Raw genomic sequence first — 21,360 nt, 5'->3', positions numbered from 1 at the left:
ATGAGTGATAATTAACACGGCCTGGAACAAGTTTTTCCATCCAAAAATGAACTGCCTGAGGAGTAAAAACTGACATCAATCCTTCTCCAAGTGGTAGGGCAGCTAATAAATGGAAGTCTCTCGACAAAAATTCTCTTTATCTCTCTGCTCTATTTTAAGAGCAAGATTTTTAGGGCATAATTTTCAACAAGTTTTGGCTGAAGCTGAACACAGGCTCAAAGATAATTTAGGACACTGAAAGAAGAGGCCAATTACTTCCTAACACATAATGGCCTAAGCACACCACGGTCACATAATTGGGTAATAAACAAAACGACTACTGGAAAGACTTTCCTGTTCGCAAAGCAGCGCAAGAAGATCTTCAATGAAATGCGCTGCAGGAACCCAAACTGGTAGGCAGACTATCAGGGAGGCTAGGGTAACTCGCCTGTCCTTTCCCTTTAGGGTACATTCTACCTGGGACGAGGTCTCTCCTGGCCTCCTTTCTACTGGGCCCAACCTCAGGACTTTCTGGGAGCTCAAGGAAAACCAAGAGGAGTAGGGGGCGGAATCGGTGGAAGAGACACCTTTTTTCCCCACCTTTCCCACGTCCCACCTCGAGGTGCCAGGAGATCAGGAACCCCGCCAGGTCATGGGGGACGCCGGAGAGGACGGATGCGGCGCCTACATCTCGACCCTCAGCTCCGCCGCCGCCGCCTCACCTCGCGCCCTTCCCCGACCCGCTCACCTCCGCGCCCTTCGCGCAGGGCAGGGGCCGGCGTGGCAGCTCTAGGGGCACGGCGCCGACTCCGCAGGGGCCGGGCCGGGCTCCAGGGCCTAGGGACTGCGCCTCCGACCCGCGGCTGCACGGTGGCTGCCGCGGCGGTCGCGCTCCGGCTGCTTCCCCGCCTCCCCGAGCGGGATCGCGTAGAGCCGGCGAGGAGGAGGAGGAGGAGGAGGAGGAGGAGGAGGGGGGCGAGTGGCGCGCCGTGGCGGCCGCGCAGTGACGCGCCGCTGGGGGCTGCGCGCAGGGAGGGCGCCGGGCCGCCCGGGCTCGCCGGCTGGTTGGCCTGGCGGGCGAGCAGGGAGATCCCTGGAGCGCGGGGTGGCGTCGGGGAGATCGGAGGGGTCAGAGGAGCGCGTGGGGAGAGCTGGGGACGACGAGGAGTGCCGAGGGGGGCGAGTAGTGCCGCGGGGAGCCCCGACTGCGCGGCTCCACAGTTTCGAGCACCCCTCGCCCTGCTGGGAGCAGCTGAGTATCGTCTCCTCGCCTGCGCCCACCTGCAGGGCTCCCCCAGGATTCCTTTTGAAGCAGTTCTAGAAAAATCAAGCCTACTTTTCTACTCCACTGCCTTTGTGCTGTCTCGTCTTTCCACTCTAGACTTTGTTTTTTATTACGCCCCCTCACCCCCCGCCCCATTCCCTCTTCCCTTCTCTCCTGACCGCTGCTCTTTTTCTCCTGTACGTGTTCTGTCTCTCACCACTCCTCCCCAAAACCAGCTCTTGGCTGGATTGTGTCCTTGGAATAAATTGTTCAGAAATGCCTATTTCGAGAACCACATTTTCAAACTCCTTGGGATAGGAGGACCCTCACAGCCGGCGGACTGTAGATCAGTGTGTTGACTTTGACCTTCGCTGCTTCCCTGGTGCAGCGTCAGCTTTGGTGTTGGGGGAAAGAGGGTTGGGCGGAGAGTCAGGCAGACCTGTGTTCCCGGGAAAGCCATTGAACTCCGGGGCCGCAGTGGCCCTGAGCGTTCAGGGGATCTCTGAGCTCTAAGGGCACCTTTGGTTCCGGGATTCTGTAATTTTCTCCCTGCAGATTACCAAATAGTCAGGTATCCTTTATCTTTTGTGTAGAAGGTGTCAGTAGAAGCAGCAAGAGATCTTTGTTCTCAGACATAAACCTAATTTGCCGAAAATTCTCAAATTTGGGGAAATTTTTTAAATACGTTAGTAAATTCCAATTTCAGCAAATTAAGTTTAAAAATTCTCTCTCCCGGTGGCTTATTAACCAGGAGAAAAACCGAGAAGGGGGTCTTGGCTGGATCATTGGACACTGACTGCCCTTTCCCTTCTGTAGCCCATACAGAGATTAACCTTTGCAAAGGCTGCTTTGGAAATACATTCTTTCTTTGACTAGACGTGTGCCCCTGCCCCACCGCTAATATTATTAGGGTTTAAAGTTGAGGAATAAGCTAAGCTTTCAGTGATGTACTGGCGCGGGGGGGGTGGCACATTGGAAGCTGGTAAAATTCTTTCTATTTTGGTAGCTGGAAAAAATTGCTTTCTATCAATTTTTATTATTTCACCTCAACACTACTTTCAACTAATGAAATTAAGATTTTTCCTAGTACTTCCTCTGGAGGACAAGTGGAGGAAATTCATGAATCATTGCAGTTAATGAAAAGCATATAGCTTTAAAAAACAAAAGCATTATATAACTTTTGCAAAGGGCTATTAAAAGATATAGCGTTTTCTAACTATTTTAACACCACGAATTATTGTATAAGACATGCAGGTAAATTATCTACTTTAAGTATTTTTAAATGTTGTCTTAACATAGGCTCTAACAATCCAAAAGAAACTCAGCAAACAATAGGTAAAATCACTTATCCTAAAAGAGATTCAATGAGTCAATAATTTGCACTTTCTGGAAGGAATATCTGCTTTTAATACCTGAACTATTAAAATAAGCAAATATCCTTGATGGAAAATCTCATGCTGCCAAATGTGTTACAAAAGATTGTTGATGTTGATGCAAAGTAGGATTCCTTTCAGATTATCCCATGGTAACTGCAATATTTACTACTGTTTTTCAGTTGGAGTGTCTGAGTATAAAAATGATTTTACAAGATTTTTCCAGGTCATGACGACGTGCTCTCTGAGCAATCTCTTCAGTTCCCTGAAGTAGTAATTGAATCCGCTGAAGCACAGCAATAATTTATTTAATGCATCTCTCGTGGCCTAGCAGTGTTAACACAATTTTTTCTTTGAAGTTATTACACAATCGAATAATTATAGAGTGGTAGTTCCCCAAGTGTGTAGCTTCGAGCACTAGTCCCTCCAGATGCTCCTCCAGTAACTCATTCACTACAAAAATATTTATTGAGCTTCTGCTCTGTACCCTGGCTGGGGCACTAGGAACGATAATGAGGAACACAGATATACTTACCTGTCCTGATAGAATGTATAGTTTGGTTGGGAAGATAAATTAGCAAACAAATGCAAATAAGATTATACAAATTTGTGTATATAAGTAAAATAAGTGTAAATCATGATGAAAATAGACTGAGATAAATAATAAGAACCTCTTCATTTTAGAGATTCACAGTGCATATTAATGGATTAAAGGCTTTGAAAATATCTGCAGTAAAGACATTTACTTAGCTATTCCCAGTAAACTCCCAAATTTGATTTGAGCCCTCAAACTTTGTGAGCAATACTTATTAATAAAATAGAACCATTTTTTTGTGGAACACTGCTTTTTTGAAGCCAAAGAATCCAATAAACAAAGTTCTATTAATATTACCTGCCATTTATTTGTCAATGTACATTCATATATTTTAATAGATTTATAAATATACATGTAATCTTTTTGAAGTAGATTTTGAAGACAAAATGATAAATATTTGTAAATACATTCATATATTTTAATAGATTTATAAGAATAAATATATTTTTATAGATTTTGTGTGAAGACAAAATGACATAGAAACATTTATAAATCTATTAAAATATATGAATGTACCTCTGTACAAAACATATTTTGTTATATTGTTTTATGAACATTTCCATATATCAACATGTTCAAAATGCTTATAATTCTTAATTGCTATGTAGTCCATAATATTGGTATAGAATAATTTTCTTAACCATAAGCTTTAGGAAAATATGTTTTCTGACTCTTTTACTATTATAACTAACACTGCTTAACCTCTTTGGGGTAATAAGTGGAGAGATTATGTCTGACATTAGTTCTCTATCAAATGTTTAAAGTGTGTATTTTAAAAAGATGATTATCTTAAAAATTTCAGGATAAGCAGATTAGATTCTGGGTCTCATAGGTGACTGCCGTCTAACTGAGTACAACTGTGCAATCTCTGAGCCCATGTTTTTTGCGGTTATCATGGCATTGTTGCCTGGCAGTGTCACCCTGTTAAACCTTAATGAGAACTCATACAGCTCAATAATGAAAAGACAACTCAATTATAAAATGGTCAAAGGATTTAAATACACATTTCTCCAAAGGAGATATGCAAATGGCCAATAAGCACATGGAAAGATGCTCAACACTATAGTGCTTAGAGAAATGCAAATCGAAACCACATGAGATATCACTTCACACCTGGTAGAATGGCTATAATCAAAAAGTCAGTTTCACAATATCAAGTGTTGGTGAGGAAGAGGAGAAATTAGGACGCTCATACATTGCTGGTGTAATGTAAAATGGTGCAGCTACTTTGGAAAACAGTTTGACAATTGCACGCCTAGGTATATACCCAAGAGAATTGAAAACATACGTTGGCAGAAAATTTTGCACTCATATGTTCATTGAAGTATTATTTATGATAGCTGAAAAGTGGAAACAACCCGAATGTCTATCAACTGATGAATGTATAAATGAAATGTAGTATAGCCATACAATGGGATATTATTCAGATATTATTATAAAAAGGAATGAAGTACTGATACAGACTACAACATTCAAGTATGAATCTTGAAAAATTAGGCTAAGTGGAAGGTACCAGACACAAAAACCCATAAAGGTTATAATTCCATTATGTAATATGTCCAGACTAGGCAAATCCATACAGACAGAAAATAAATTAGTAGTTGCTGATCTACTGGCTGGTGGGGAAGGGAATAGGGAATGACTGCTTAGTAGGTAAGGGGTTTCTTTTTGGTGTGATGAAAATATTCTGTAATTAGGTAGTGGTGATTGTTGCGCAACTTTGTAAATATACTAAAACCCACTGAACTGTACACTTTAAAAGAGTGAACTCTGTAATAGGTGAATTATATCTCAATAATAAAGAAAAATAGCAGTCAGAAATTGTCTAAAAAAACCCAACAATGAGTAAAGAGACGTAGATTTAATTTATAACAAGGCATTCCCTTCAAGTGAAGACCAAATAATATTAATTTCTGCTCTAGCAATATATGTTTAGCAGTTGACAGAAGAGAAAAAAGCAATGGGGGAAATTAGTCACTGTCCAGCTCATTTTCATTAAGGTATGTTAAACCCAGAGATCTATACAGTTGCAGTCACTACCATACTTATATTACGAGTAGCAACTTAATTTCTGTCAAACGATATCATTCTTTACATTCACTTAATTGTCTTTGAACATTTTTGTGAAACCCAAATCTCCCACTTATCAGCTATGTGATGTTGGACAAGTTGCTTAGCTTCTCTCAGTCTTGATTTCCTCATCTAGTCAATGGGTATAATAATAGTGTGCACTTAATAGGGTTGTTGTGAATATTAAATGAGGTGATATATGTAAAGTACCTAGGACTAATTAAGTAGTTTTGTATATTAGATGTTATTTAACAAACTGCAAATTTGTTTTGGTTTTATAATTGTGTACATGCTCCAATCATAAGAAATTTGTATGAAGTTTTATATTTGAACATGTATTTTTTAATTAAAAGAACTTAAGGCCACAGTGTAGTCATTGAGGGTTTTTTTCTCTTCTTTTTTCTTTAAAAGGAGTTCATACTTTACTCAAATGTGGGGACATTGCTCTAGAACACACTTGGGCTTTTTTCTCTCCATTCTCTGTTCTATACTCTCTACTACCTCAGAGCTGTCACTTTTCAGTCTTAAAAATTAATAAGGATCAACCATACTCAATTCCGATTGCCTTATTAGTAATTTAGAGTTTTAGTTGAAATACTACTGAGTAAATGAACAAGGCAGCTTATTGCAGTGCAAATTTGTGGACCAGGAGTTAGAATGTCTTAATGACTTTTGTGAAACTTTAGCAAGTTACCTAACCGCTGGGCCTTAGTTATAGTGTGCTAAAATGAAGGTTGATCTTCAAGTCCCTTCATGGTCTAAAATTCTGTGACAGTTTTAGTATACCCACTATAATACTATGGTAAGTTGTCATGCATTCCTAGTACTTAATAGAGAAGTGTGCCTTTCAAGGCTAAGCTTTCATGTGGTATCATCCTCCTGGGAATTGCTGGGTGTTCTGCCCTTTTCTCATTCTCTGGTATCAGTTTGAATATACAGTTAAATTTCCCAAAGTAGCAGAATGGAATATGGTCAGAAGTAGGAGATATAGGAATTATCTAAAGAGTGGAAAATTCACACTTGGCTGCATAGTTTTAAAGAAACATTCCTGACTTTTTCCACCTTTTTTAACCCATCATTTTCTTTTGATGTCCTTTTGGGCACCATCTTTACCAGCCTCTACATAAAATGTTGTAGAAAGCACTTGTAGTTGGTCTCCAAAGATGTTCTACCAATGAATTACACCTTCCAGTATTCATGCCCTTGTTTCCCCATGTTGAATCTGGGCTGGCCCCATATGACAAATAGAGTGGAGTAGTGATGACATTTTCTGAGTTATAAGGATAGATCACAAAAAGCCTACAAAGCACAAGATCCTTGGTCTCTTGGAACTCTTATTTTGAAGGAAGCAAATGGCCATTTGAAATTTGCCTTGAGACCACCATGTTATGAGGAAGCCCAACCTAGCATAGAGAGGCTGAAGAGGCAGATGCCTGACTAGCCTGCCCAGTTGAAGTGTAAGTCATGTGAGTGAAAAAGCCATCTTGGATGTCCAACACAAACCTTCATATGACTTCAGCCCCAGCTACCATCTGATGGCAAAAGCATGAGAGACTCCAAGTGAGAATCACCAAGCTGAGGTCAGTCAACTCATAGAACTATGAAAGATAAGAATTACTTATTTATTTATTTTTTTGGTGAGGAAGATTGGCCTTGAGTTAACATCTGTTGCCAGTCTTCCTCTTTTTGCTTGAGGAAGATTGTTGCTGAGCTGACATCTGTGCCAATCCTCCTTATTTTTTGTACTTGGGATGGCACCACAGCACCGCCTGATGAGCAGTGTGTAGGTCTGTGTCCGGGATCTGAACCTGCAAACCCTGGGCTGCTGGAGTGGAGTGTGCAAACTTAACTACACCACTAGGCTGGCCCCTAAATTGTTGTTTTAAGCTGTCAATACTGGGGCAGTTTGTTATGCAATGATCAATAAACAGGACTGAAAAACATTCATTTTCTGTTTTGATTAATATCTATTCCATATCTCTCTCATATGAACTGCTTAAAAAAAAGTATAGCCATAAACATTTTTTTCCAGTAGATTATTTCCTTTTTTGTTTCATTAATTTACAAAGATCACAAAGACGTTATTTCATAGTTTCATACCGTTTCATCATCTTTTTGATGCCTAATTTAAGATGTAGGTTCCAGGAATAATTGGGTCATCTCCAACATTAAAGGACTTAAAGATATTCATTTTCTCTTTTGATCAATATCTATTCCATATCTCTCTTATATGAACTGCTTGAAAAAAAAAGTACAGCCATAAACATTTTTTCCAGTAGATTATTTCCGTCTTTGCTTCATTATTTTTAAAAAATCACAAAGACATTATGTTATGGTTTCATACCATTTCATCATCTTTTGGATGCCTGGTGTAAGATGTGGATTCTGGGAATAATTGAGTCATCTCTAACATTACAAATCCTATTGTTAACACCCGATAAAAGAAACCAGCTTTATGAAACAAAACCCAACTGCTGTTTCTATAAACATAAATGTTTAACCCTCATGTCTGTAAAAGGATAAGAGATGATTAGGAATGGAAGAGATATTAAATGAGTCAATTTTAATCTGTTTTATTATTTTTAAAATTATATTTAACTTAGTTCATTTATTTTAAAATACATTTAAGTAAAACTGAAATGTCCTTTAAAATGTTGGAATTTTTTTTTAGTTTAAAGATTGGCACCCGATGCTAACATCGGGTGCCAATCTTCTTTTTTTCTTCTTCTCCCCAAAGCCCCCTGGTATATAGTTGTAGATTCTAGTTGCGAGTGCCTCTGGTTGTACTATGTGGGACACCACGTCAACATGGCCTGATGAGCGGTGCCATGTCCACGCCCAGCATCGGAACCAGTGAAACCCTAGGCTGCCGAAGTGGAGCATTTGAACTTAACCACTCGGCCACGGGGCCGGCACCCAAAATGTTGGAATTTTATGACTCTAAATCCAACTGTCTGAAAAGAGATTGCCATTTATTTTTATGCAAAGTTATAAGAATTGCTCACAGTGTCTATAAATAATAAAGTGCTTTATAATACTTAATTTACAATATGCCAAAATAAATTCGATTTAGGTCAAGTGTTAAAATTTAAAAGTCACATGATAAATAAAATTCGAAAAAACAGAAATGAGTATTTCTCATATTTCTAGTGGGGAAAGGACTTTTTAAGTTTGAATAGTTGGAAGCAATTCCAAAGATAAAGATTTATAATTTTGACTAGATAACGGTTAAAGTTCTGTATGTGTTTGTAAAAAAATAAACTAAAGGAAAATTTTTGCTGTAAATTTAACAAACGGTTAATGTCTTAAATATTCAAAGTAAGTCACACAAATTCAGATGAGAAGGCAAAGTTTAGGCTCCAATAAATGGGCAAAAGAATTGAACGAATATTTTAATAAAGAGAAAATATAACTGTTTAATAAACAGATACTCTTGGAAAGATACTCTGCAGGTTTTCTATAATCTTTTTATTATTTTCCTGTTCATTAATTTTGAACAATTGGGTATTTGCCTCTTTAAGCAAATCATCAAAATTTTAAAGTGCAGTGCATCTTTAAAATTCACAGTGCATCTTTGTCAAGGCAAAAAGTAAGAGGCAGGCTGTTGACTTAAAATGCCAAGGACATTTCTTTTGTTCTTATTTTTATTATGCAATTACATAATAAACTAATTCCAAGACTTTCTGATATTCAGTGTATATGCTGGGCCTTATTATCTTAATTCCTAGATTATTTTACAGCAGTAAATTTACCTATTTTATGAACATCATTAATGTTTTGTGGCCATATTTTCTAAGATTATGTCATTTAGTTGAGGGTCCATGTTTTATTTAAAAAAATAATGAATAACTTTTATTTTTGTGTTTCTTCAAATTATTTATTCTACAAATATTTATTGAGTATTCTTTCTGTGCCACTCTGTAAGGGGCTGGAGACACAACACTGAGCAAAACAGATCCCCGCCTTCACGAAGGATGCACTCTATTTGGGGCTGTGATAATGGATGGCCAGACACCTGGCTGAGGAGTTGAATGGGGGAGGAACCCCGAGGGAAGTGTGTGTAAAATTCATCCTACACTCTGCTCCCACCCATGCCTTTTTCTTTGCACAAAAGTAGTTGCTAATCAAGCCCTGTGAATGGGATAGGATGGGTGTTGGGGGGGGGGGGGGGGGGGGACACAAATACACCCGTGTCTGAATCTTTTTCTAATTTGCACCAAAGTGTCAAAGATGAGATCCTAATTCTACTGAGAGAAGACAGACAATAAGTAAACTACATAAATGAAAATACAGTTTTTTATTTCAAAAAAGTACATCTGATGATAATGAGTATTATAGGAAAATAAGTGCTATAGGAAAAGTAAAGTAAGAAAGAGAAATAAGGAATGTGATAGGCATCCAAGGTGACATTTGAGAAGTGAAAGAGCTCAGTAAATGAGCCTTGCAGACAACCAGGGAAAAGTGTCCCAGTAGGGGGGAAATCAAGTGGAAAGGCCCTGAGGCCAGACAGGAGCTGTGTCCAGAGAGCAGGCTGGCTTGGCTGGAGCAGATTGAATGAGACCAGTAGTGGGAGGTAAGGTCAGAGATCTCAAATAGAGGGTAGGATGTGAGCATTTGAGTGGGCCTAGATTGTTTAGGTCTTTATAGGCTAATGCAAGAAATTTAGTGTTTTTGAAGAACCGAGGTGAGAAGACTTGGAAGATTTTAAATAAGAGTGACTGAATCAGATTTACATTTTAACAGACTAACTGCAGCTATAGTGTTGAAAATAGACTGAAGGGAGACAACGACTGTTTCAGGAAAACCAGTTGGGGGCTATTGTAATAATCCAGGTGAGGGATGATGGTGGTATAGACAAGGGTGATAGGGGTTTAGTTGGAAGAAATGTAGGATTCTTGATATATTCTAAAGGTAAAGCTAACAGAAGTCAATGGCAGATTCGATGTGGGGTCTGAAATAACAAAGGAGTCGAGGATAATGCCAAGGTTTTAAGCCCGACCAACTGGAGCAATGGATTTACCATTCAGTGAGAAGGGGAGATTGTGTGTAGGTCAGATTAGGAAAGGGGAGGATCAGGAGTTCATTTTGGGGAATGTTATGTTAGAGGCGACAAGTGGGGAGTTGGATATATGAGTCTGGAATTCAAGTGGCCTAGAGATATTAATTTGGTGGTTATTGGCATATAGAGTATTTAAAGTATGAAGTCAACAGTTGAGTAAGAGTACTTAGAAAAGAGAAGAATTCCAAGGACCAGGACCGAGGTTTGGAACATTTCAATGTTTGATGATGGGAGAGATAAAGAGTATAGGACAAAGGAAATTAAGAAGCCACTAATAAGGTAAGAGAAAAAGTGAGACAGTTGAGTGTTCTGGAAGCCAAGGAAAGGGGAGTAATCAGCTGTATCAAATGCTTTTGAGTGATCAAGTAGGATGGGAAATGAGAACAAGATTTAAAATGGGAAAGTCATTAGTAGCTTACCTCCTGGGAGTTGCTTCAGAGAAGGGGAAAACAGATACTAGAAACGAAAAGTAGAGACAACCTTTCTTAAGAGTTTGGCTGCAAAATGAAGAAGAGAAATGGCACAGTAGCTGGAGGAAGAAGTGGAGTCCAGAGACAGGAATATTTTAAGATGGAAAAAAATATATATACATATACTTATGGGAAGGATTCTATTAAGAGCAAAAGACTGATGATACAGAACAGAGAGTGGAGAATTGCTGGGGCAAGGTCGTTGAGAAGGCAAGAAGGGCTGAGATTTAGGGCATAAATGGTAGAGTTGGTCTTCACTAGGAGAATGAACAGTTTGTCCTCAATTTAAAAACGGTACTATGGTTGGACCCATACGCAGTGAAGTGGGTAGATATTGTGGGTGAGCTTATGGAAGTTCTCCCCTGACTGCTTTTACTCAGTGGAAGAGGAGGCAAGATTGCCCGCTGAGAATGAGAGTGAGAGGGAAGGGAAATTCGGGAAAACAGGAAAAGGCATGAAAAATATGATAAATAGAAAGCACAGAAGAAGGAAGTGAAAATAAATCTAAATATATCAGTAATTGCCACAACTATGGATGAAATAAACTTTCCAGTCAAAAGGCAAAATTTTCAAACTGGATCAAAACAAACATTTATACTATTTACAAGAGTCAGATGTAAAACACAAGGACACAGAAAAACTAAAAATCAAGATTCAAGAGGGGTACCAGGCAAATATCAAGTAAAAGAAACATGATCTAATTATATTACTACCAGACAAAATGACTTTGAAGAGGGTCATTACACAATGATAAAATATTCAGTCCAGCAAGAAGATAAAATAATTCTAAATCTGTATGCCTCTAATGACATAGCCTTGAAACAGAATATGACAGAACTACAAGTAGATTTTTTAAAAATCTACCACCACAATAGATTTTAACACATTGTTTGAGAAATTGAGTCTTTAATTAAAATCTTTCCATAAAGTAAAAACAAACAACAAACAAATGGGATCAGGCCCAGGAGACTTTACTGGTCAGTTAACCAAACATTCAAAGAACAGAACAATCAATATAACACAAACTCTTCCAGAAAAACAGAATGAGAAAGAATGTTCCCCAGTTCATTTATGAGATTAGCATAACATTGAAACCAAAATTAAACAAAAATAGTATGATTTTGTTTTTGAATATCAATGAAAAATTGGAAAAATGAATAAACTGAATCAAGCAAATTTAAAAAAGGTAGTAGGGGGCTGGCCTGGTGGTGTAGTGGTTAAATTTGTGCACTCCACTTTGGTGGCCCAGAGTTCGAGGGTTTGGATCCCGAGTGAGGACCTACATGCCACTTATCAAGCCACATTGTGGTGGTGTCCCACATACAAAATAGAGGAAGACTGGCACAGATGTTATCTTAGCAACAATCTTCTTGAAGTGAAAAGAGGAAGATTGGCAACAGATGTTAGCTCAGGGCCAATCTTCCTCACCAAAGAAAAAAAGAAAAAAGAAAAAAGGTAATACATTATGGTTAAATTTATTACAAGAATATTAGAAAATTTAATGCTAAAAAATATATTAATGTAATTTACCATAGCAACAGTTCAAAAGAGAAAATCATATGATCTCAATAGATGCAGAAAATGGACTTTGCATATTTCTATTCATGAAAGAAACTCTTAGTAAACTAAGAATAAGAGGGAATTTTCTTAACCTACTATGGGGCCTGCAGAAAACCCCTACAGCTCTTCCCAATGTAATGTGAAAGCATGTCCTTAAATAAGGAAAAGGACAAATATGTCCTCTATCACCATCACTGTTCAACATTGTACTTGTAGTCCTAGCTTATGTAGTAGGGAAAGAAGAAATGAAAGGTATAGTGATCAAAAAGGAGGAAACAAAGTTGTCATTATTCACAGATGAAATGATTTTATATAGAAAACCCGAGTCCACAAAGTATGAGATTTAATAAGAGAGTTTAGCAAGATTGCTAGAAAAAAACATCGACATACAGCATCAATGAGCAGCTAAATAATGCAATTAGGAAAGATAGCACTTATTGTAGCAACCCAAAGCACCAAGTACCTACTAATAGATCTAACAAAAGATATGCAAGCTCTTTATGGAGAAAAGTATTAACCATATTGAAAAAAAAGTGTTAAAGAATATCCAAATGAACATAAAGATGTTCCATAATCTTGGGTAGAAAGACTCAGTATTGTGAAAATGCAATTCTCCCCAAATACTTCTATAAGTTTAGTGGAATTCCAATGGGCTCCCCATCAGGATTTTTCAGGGACCTGGATACATTAATTCTAAAACTGACATGGAAGAGCAAGAGGTCTAGAATAGTCACGAAATTCCCAGAGAAGAAGAAGATAAGATGGTTTGTCCTTCCAGATATCAAGGCTAATATAAAGCTGTGAAAATTGTGCAACACAGAGTTAGACAAACAGACCAAGAGAATAGCATAGAGAAAATCAAAACTGACTCAGACATAGACGAAAGGTTTGATTTATGATAGAGCAGGCCTTGTATATGAGTGGGAAGGAAGGGCTATTTCTTATGTTAATTTATGAAAAATCATTTTATGAAAAATATAAAATTGTACTTTACCCTACAAAAGTCAATTCTAGGGAAGAGAAAGACTTACTACGAAAAGAAAACTTGAAAACGTAGGAAAATATCATTAAAGAAGAAAACATAGGAAAATATCTTTGTGACTTTTGAGTAAAGATACATCTATTAAATAGGAAACACGTACAAGAATGGGAACCAAAAAAGGGAAAGATTTATGCATTTGATGCTAAAATTAAAACTCTTCATAATCAAAAGAAACCATAGAGGGACTGAAAAATACTAATCACATTGTAAAAGATTTTTGCTATAAGTGTGGGCAAATGATTAGTGTCCAAAAATAAAAATCGTACAAATTTATAAGAGCAACAGCAATCCAAAAGGAAAATGTTCAAAAACATGTGCGTGGTATTCAGCCTAGCAATACCGTTCCTCTTGTTTACCTGAAATACTTTTGCCTCCGAACCTGTTTACACTCAAAAATTATTGAAGAACCTCAAAGCATTTTTGTTTCTGTGGGTTATATCTATCAATATTTACCATCTTAGAAATTAAAGCAGAAATTTTAAAAAAATTTATTGTTTCATTTCAAAATAACAGTAATAGATCAATTACATGTTAACATAAATAACATTTTTATGAAAAATAATGAAATTTTCCAAGACAAAAAGCAAAAATAGTGGCATTGTTTTATGTTTTTTGCTAATTTCTTTAATGCTTTGCTTAATAGATAGCTAGATTCTCTTATCTATTTCTGTATTCAATCTGTTGCAATATCACAGATCATGTAGACTCTGAAAAACTCCACTGTTGACTTGTGAGAGAATGAAAGTGAAAAAGGCAAATAACATATTATTATTTTGAAAATAGTTTTGTATAGGGATACATACATAGGACTTAAAATGATAAAGGAAAGCAAGAGAATTATAAACTAAAAATTCAGAATGGGGTCTACCTCTGAGGCTGGGGATGGGGAGCCAGCTCGAAGGAGGAAGGGCCCTTAGGGGGCCTCTGAAATACTAAAATCTTGTTTCTTAAGCTGGATGTCTGCTACATGTGTTTATTTTTTTATTATTATTTTAGCTGTGCAGACATATACACATTATATATAAATATGATATAATTTAAAATGTATTTTATAATGTAATAAAAATCAACTCAAAATGACTTAAACAACAAAAGAAATGTATCGGCTTTCATAACTGAAAGATCCAGCAGTATAGAGAGCTTTAGGTATGGTTTGGTCCAGAGGCCACCCCTATAGCTGGAGAAGAGGTCATCTTCCTTCAGAGCACATGGACTACACTGGAAGAGGTTGAATACTAGAATCAAGAATCACCGAAAGAGGAAGAGTCTAGACAGGAAAAATTAATAAATGTCCAGAGCCACAAAACATACAACAGTTGCCGTAAATATTTCAATTAGCATTTCTTATCTTATACCCAATTTTTAAAATTCTTGTTTTGCGTATTTGATTTTCGCTAACCTGGATGTCTAGCTGTAGTGAAACTTAATAAGAGGCATAATAATTTTCTTACATCCCTCAATTATTTTGTACCCATAATGTTCAACTTATGGTTTAACTTTTTGCTAGAAAGATATTTTGATTCAATAATAAGCACTCCTTTTAAGTGTGGTGGCATTCTGACTGAGAAATAGTGTTAAAAACTTGTTAAAATAGTGACTTCTGTGCCTGCATCCTTATATTTCAGATGTTTCTACAGGTCATAATTAGGATCATATTGACTTTTAATATAGTTGCAACTTTATTTTACGTTGTCTTACTATTTAATTATTCATATTTTTCCAATTTTTAAAATGTCATTAAGATAGACAACTTTCCCAAGCTAATTATTATCACAGTTTGTCCTTTCTTTCAAATAGTTATATAATTATTTAAATAAATAAAAATTTCCCTTTTAAGTCCAAAAGGTTTTTAAAAAATTTTTCTTGATAGTAATCTCTCAAGGACTTCTTAAACAGATAAAACGCTATGTAATTTTATGTTTCCTTTATGACACAGGGTCATTAGGAATGTAAATTGCTTTGTTATAATTACGATAATTTTAGATGCAAGTAGCTATTTGCTTCTATGCTTAAGGGAACTACACTAACTGGCGAGTGTAAATTTTTCATGTTTTTTGGGCTCTACTCTCAACAAGAGCTTTAATTTTCTGGTGCTATTAACATGCCAGCACCTGACAGCAAAACTCTTCTAAGTTGTTGCATCTAAAGTGCTGTAAACTGATAAAATACTAAAAATTTGATATAACCATATCAAAAGTATCTCCAAACAGGTTTTGAGTGAAGTTCTCCCTAAAAAAATTATCCGAATTTTAGAGCAGAGATTTTTGATATTTCTTTTATATCACAACAGCTTTAAAATTTTTACTTATAATTTTCCTCCTTACAGAGTTTTCAGTTATATTTTACAAAGTTAAAATCTCTAAGAAATTCTTCTAAACGATGTATATGGATTGCTTTATAATCAGAAAAAAGTACTAAATGTGAATGAAAGTGCTGAATTATTTCAGTTATGTCATATTATTACTTTTTGTGGTTCAACTACTATGTTTGAATTCTGTGCTTCCTACTCATAATGTTGACTTTGAGCTTTATTAAGTCCTTTTTAAGCTATCTGTGATTTCTGCTAGAAAAAAGTCTGTATTTAATTGTCTATTTCTTTTTATTCAAAAATTATTTTAGTGGTTTAAATATTTCTCATTTTGATATTAAAACACTATTTTTCAGGTGCTCTAAAACTTTCAAAAATCTCTATTATCAATAGGATAAAACATAAACTTCTTTAGCGTATTTCCAAATTACCTACCTTCTTTTACTTACCGTGTCCCTGTGGAAGCTCTCTTTTGACATTCTCTTGGCCTAGAATATGTCATTTTCAGTCCTATCTTCTGGTGGGGCTCTAATAAATGACCGACTGGTCTGACTAAGTGATCCACTGGTTAGATCCCTTCCGTTTGTGAAACCTTTCTTGAATTCTCCCAGCCCACGTAAAACTGTCTCTTCTCTAATTACATATGGCATTTATTATCCTTATTACGTAGAGCATGCATACTATTTTGTATTGCCACCTTTTCTAGGGTAACCTTTGGATGATTTTGTATATCTGCAACACTTAGCACAATGTTTATCCACAACGCCTAGAACAGTGTCTTAGAAGATATTTAGTAAGGATGTACTGATAGGTGGGTTCATTTCATTTAGAGTACACAGTCTACCTGGGAGAGTTCCTGTCGTTTCATGATGAAGTGGGTTGGGTTTCCCTTTGGCGAGGCATCTTTGCAGGCAGGATACTATGAGTACACGTTTCTACCAGGAAAACAAAATAGAGACTGCAAGCCAAAACTAAAGTAATTCTGGCCAGAGAAAGAAACTGCCAGATTCTTTCAGAAATGGTTTCCTAGAAGGAATTTGCATTGACTGTGCTGCTTCAGTCCAAACAGGCTCCTTTAAAAGTGATATAGCAGTATGTGGTAAATCTAGTCATTATAGCCAGCTAGCTTGGAGTAGTAGCATTTAACTGTTGGCCTAAATCATCTAGATTATTGCTTCAGCAATTCAATTCATTTTGGAAAGTCACAATTCATTTTCTGCACATATGTAGTAGAAAGTACACATCTTTTTAGAACTAGAGTACCTTTCTAATTATGGAACAGCCCTTCCTCTGGTGTGGATTTTGGTTAGTGTGTTGAAGGGATTAAAAAATATATACGAATGTCATTGTACAATGACTAAAGAGTCAGTGGAAACTTGACATTTTTCCTTAATGTGTACATTAATCAGAAAGTAGAATTCCTAAACTGAGTTAAAAATACTCATTTCTATAAATATCCAGAGGTGTACAATTAAATCAAATAAACAAATGTTTATTAATTGCAAGCTAAGCCTTACATGGGATGAAAAAAAATAAGCCATAATCCTCACCTTTAAGGAATTTGCAATCTGGATAGATAGGTATTGGCAGATAAAATGTGTTATCTATTGAAATATGAATTCATGATAGAATAAAGAGGTACATCATATTTGTCAAAGAATGATACAATAAAAATATTATGATGAGAGAGAAGGAGAGAGGAGTTCCTCTGGACTAGGTTGACTGTAGAATGCTGTGTGAAAGTAAACTCTGAGTTATAATTGAAGAGTGGGTGGACTTTGAACAAGGGAAGAAGAGAGAAAAGGGTACCCTTGGAGAATAAAGAATGTGAGCAATATGAGCAAGGCCATGGAGTCAAAGCTATTTTGGTAAGAGAGGGAGTAAATGAGTTTTTCAGAGAGGTGAAAATTTGTAGATAGGCTAGAACAGGAGTTTGGGGTCAGATTATGGAAGAGTATGAATGCCAGGTTAAGGACTAAGGAGTTATCTTGTAAACAGTGAGGAGCTATTTGGGGAATATTTTGATAAAAGAAAAAGCTTGATCCAGGTTGAGTTTTTGGAAGATTAATTTGTCAGCCATGTGCCATTTGAAAAGGAAAGCAAAGAAACAGGGAAACATAAGGATGTTTAGAAGACTAATAAAGCAGTTGAAGTGCAGTGTAGAACAGAAGACATATGTAATTCGTCTGTTCAGCATTTCTTCCTTTCTGATTCAGTGGTTCAGGTGAGATGACACCATTCCCCCTCAAGAGCCACAGGTAGGCACACGACCTTGATTTGCTCAACTAGGGGAGTCCATTCCTCCAGTCATAATTATTGGTTCATGAATGGGCACATGATCTAAACTGAGCAGCTTAGTGTTATCTCTAGAACTTATCCTGCTAGACCTATCAACAAGGATACCTGCTTCTTCAGGGATCCTAACGTTGTTAGTCGTTGTCTTTCCTGTCACACTGTGTGGTAGCCAGTCTCCAAGATTGTTCTCAATGTTCCCTTCTGATATTCACGACCTTGTATAATCTCCTTCCATGTTGTGTTGGGGTTGGTCTATATCATGAAGTAGTATACGGCAGAAGCGATGGTGTAAGCGAAACTGTGTGGGGAGAGAAGCTGCGGATTCCAAAATGGAATCGACAAGACTTTTTAATTGGTTGGATTTTTAGATGTAAAGGAATACAAAGCTTTTGAGTTTGACAAAATGGTTATATCATTATCAGATGTAACAGTATCTGGAAGTGGGATTTGTTGTTGCTGTTGAGGGAGATGCAAAGGAAGAGATAAGGAATTTATTTTCAGTTTGAGAGTCTGGATAACAATATTAGAAACTGGCTGGTATTTACAAAAATGAAGTAGACTGTCACAAAATAGTGAGTTCTCTGTCACTGTATGACTCCTTATTGAGGATATTGGAGACTGGACTTTTAATAATAAAGCATCTAAAATCACTTCCAAGAAGTGATTTGATTTCTACTAGTTGTTATACACACACACACGCACACACACACACACTTAACAGAGGGGAAACTAAAAGTAAATGGAGGCAATAGCCATAATCTCTCCTACTGTAGAACTCTTAACAGTTTTCTCCTCGTTTCTCACATGTTGCCTCAGGTGAATTATGATCTCTGTTGGAGCACCCGCAGTTTAGTAGACAGGCTGGAACCAGGATCAGAGGACTTGTAACACTCGTTTCTCAATTTTGCGAATTACTTCGGCTCCACTCTTATTTGATGCCATGCTGTATAAAACTGGCCATCTCACAAAATACTCAGAAAAACAGAGAAAACCAAAAGGTACCTAACAAATTGACAAACCCATATGTCTTCTTTCTATTAGAAATGATTTTATGCCTTGTAAATTTCTTTCCTATATTGCCCCATACACTTAAATTCCCTTTTTCCTTAATTTTCTTTTCTTTTTTACAAATGTTATCATCTATTCCTTGTTTTCAAAAAAATTTCTCCTTTTCTTTAACACAATCCTAAAGCAAACAAAATACATTGCTTGAAGAAAATAAAACAGAAATGTAGGAAGAGGAAGTTAGACTAGACAATTGCTAAGATTCCTTTTAGCTCATAAACTTAAATAGCAAATCCTAGGTATTTCGTATTCAGCATCATTGAACTCCTTTAGTGATAGTTAAGAATATTTTTAATCACATAATTATACAAGCTATGTTTTTAATGCTTTTTCATCAAATTGTTGTAAAATTCTGTGACCATTTAAAAGACATTTATGGACTTGAAAAAGCTAACATGCTTCTCTATTAAGTATCTTATTCATCAAAAGCCAAATCTCGATATTCGATAGGGTTTGTGTAACACAGCAAACAAGGAAGTGGGACAACCCAAAGAAAACAGGTCCACTGGATTCTTGCCTCATTCTCCTGCCTCCCTTTGCCCACACCTTGGGTTTGCTGAGCACTTTTTTTCTTTCAAATCTAGAAAAATCTCTTCTGCTTCCATGATTTGGTGGATGCCTGCCCTGGAGATTTACTACTTACGTTCCCTACATCCAGTTGAATATTTTAATGAAAAAATAGAGCCTTTCTTTGAAAATACTTTTTTTTTTTGGCAAGTGTGAAAGGATTAGCAAAAACTTTGATAATTTTAGTGATTTTCTAAAACCACACAACAGCGTTTTTTATCACTGGGAACACACTTACTATATGAAGGTCTTCTTATGCCATCTGGGAATGTCAGAAAGACCAAGCTGATGCAATATTCACTCATCAATTGTTTGATGAAAGTAGGGGAATACCCAGTCAGCCACTTCTAACTACATTGCACCTAGCTAAAGGGGCTATTTGACGTTTTAATTCTATTTGCATAAATCAACACAAACCAACGAATGTCCTGGGTCAACTGGCTTCATAATTTTCCTTTCATGGTGCTGTTCTTTTCCTCTGTCCTCACTCCAGCCTCTCTCTTCTTGTTGATAGTTCATCTTAGAAACTATTATAATATAGAAGATATTATCTTTCAGGATAAAGACAGAATGCCAAAGCAGGAGGCAGAATCTTGGCAGTATTCTGGATTTTCTTAAAGACAATGTGCATTCTTCTTTCATTATCTGCTTAGAAGTGAGAAATAAATCTCACCAGCTTTTGTGGAACAAATTTAGTTCCATAGTTCCTATAGTTACTTCAGGGAGAAGATTCCTGAGCATTCTTTGTGCAATTTTTTTTTAATTGAGGTAACACTGATTTATAACATTATATAAATTTCAGGTGAACATCATTATATTTCGATTTCTGTGAAGACTGCTTTGTGTTCACCACCCAAAGTCTAATTGCCATCCATCGCATACAAAATTGTTTTAAGAATACTTTGCTCTTTCTTTTGATATGACTTGGGGCAGTATACTAGTGTAATGTAATAATAAAATTCCAGTTTTCATGTTGCAAATCTGGTTGCCCTAGTTTAACATTATATGTTGAATTATGAAAATCAAGCACTTAGTTGCCAAGGAGAAAAGAGAATTCTATTTTGGAACTGTTTAACTATATAGGCTTGGTGTATTTCCCACTCATATTTTCCTTCCAGAAAGTTGTCTGGAGAGCCATTCCTCTTCTAGTAGTGATATTGCACAGTTGTAATAAAAACCTAAAATAATTTTGATTTTCACTGATCTCTTAATGAATTAATTACAGTTTCTGTCTTATTCTCTGAAAAGAACAAAAAGATAAATTTTGTCGAAGGACTATTATGAAGAGGGAAATATAGTTTGGGATTGACTAATAGAGATATAAAAAGAGGGTAAATTACTGGTCTCTACTAACACAATTGGCCTTACAGAAAATTCAGAGAGATTAGGCATGCCTTGTATAGATACAGACAATATTTTGTTCTACAGCCTGTATAATATAGATTTAGGAAACTCTAACAGGTATTGAAAGCTTAGGCATTAATAGGCTATTTTGTATTTGAATTCCAAGTTTTTAAAACAATATTCAATAACTTTCACATTATATTTACTTTTTGGTAGATTAAAAAACAATTTTTTAAAGGCTTATCTCACCATCTTGACTAGTCCATGGGATTTTCATGATTATTCTGGGGCTGCTTTTCAAGGGGAACTATTACTAGAGTTATTGCTTAAATTTTATCTTCAAAGTCTGGGGATCTGACAACTGAGATG

General features: G+C 36.6%; 1 protein-coding gene across 4 annotated transcripts in view; it reads right to left on the bottom strand.

Moving 5' to 3' along the window:
• The window catches only part of STEAP2 (STEAP2 metalloreductase), a 26,449-nt gene extending 25,558 nt beyond the window's left edge, over nucleotides 1-891 (bottom strand). For 2 of the 4 annotated variants that reach the window (XM_046670282.1, XM_046670281.1), the window contains exon 1: nucleotides 728-891. The gene's annotated coding sequence lies outside the window, so the exon portion shown is untranslated. Of the gene's footprint in view, nucleotides 1-579; nucleotides 676-727 lie in introns of those variants that run through there. The other 2 variants (XM_046670284.1, XM_046670283.1) reach the window with 2 other exon arrangements.
• Between the last annotated feature and the right edge of the window lie 20,469 nt (nucleotides 892-21,360).

The sequence above is a fragment of the Equus quagga genome, chromosome 8 (genome assembly GCF_021613505.1).
Source record: "Equus quagga isolate Etosha38 chromosome 8, UCLA_HA_Equagga_1.0, whole genome shotgun sequence".
Lineage (NCBI taxonomy): Eukaryota > Metazoa > Chordata > Mammalia > Perissodactyla > Equidae > Equus > Equus quagga.
This window is presented reverse-complemented; position numbering and strand designations above follow the sequence as displayed.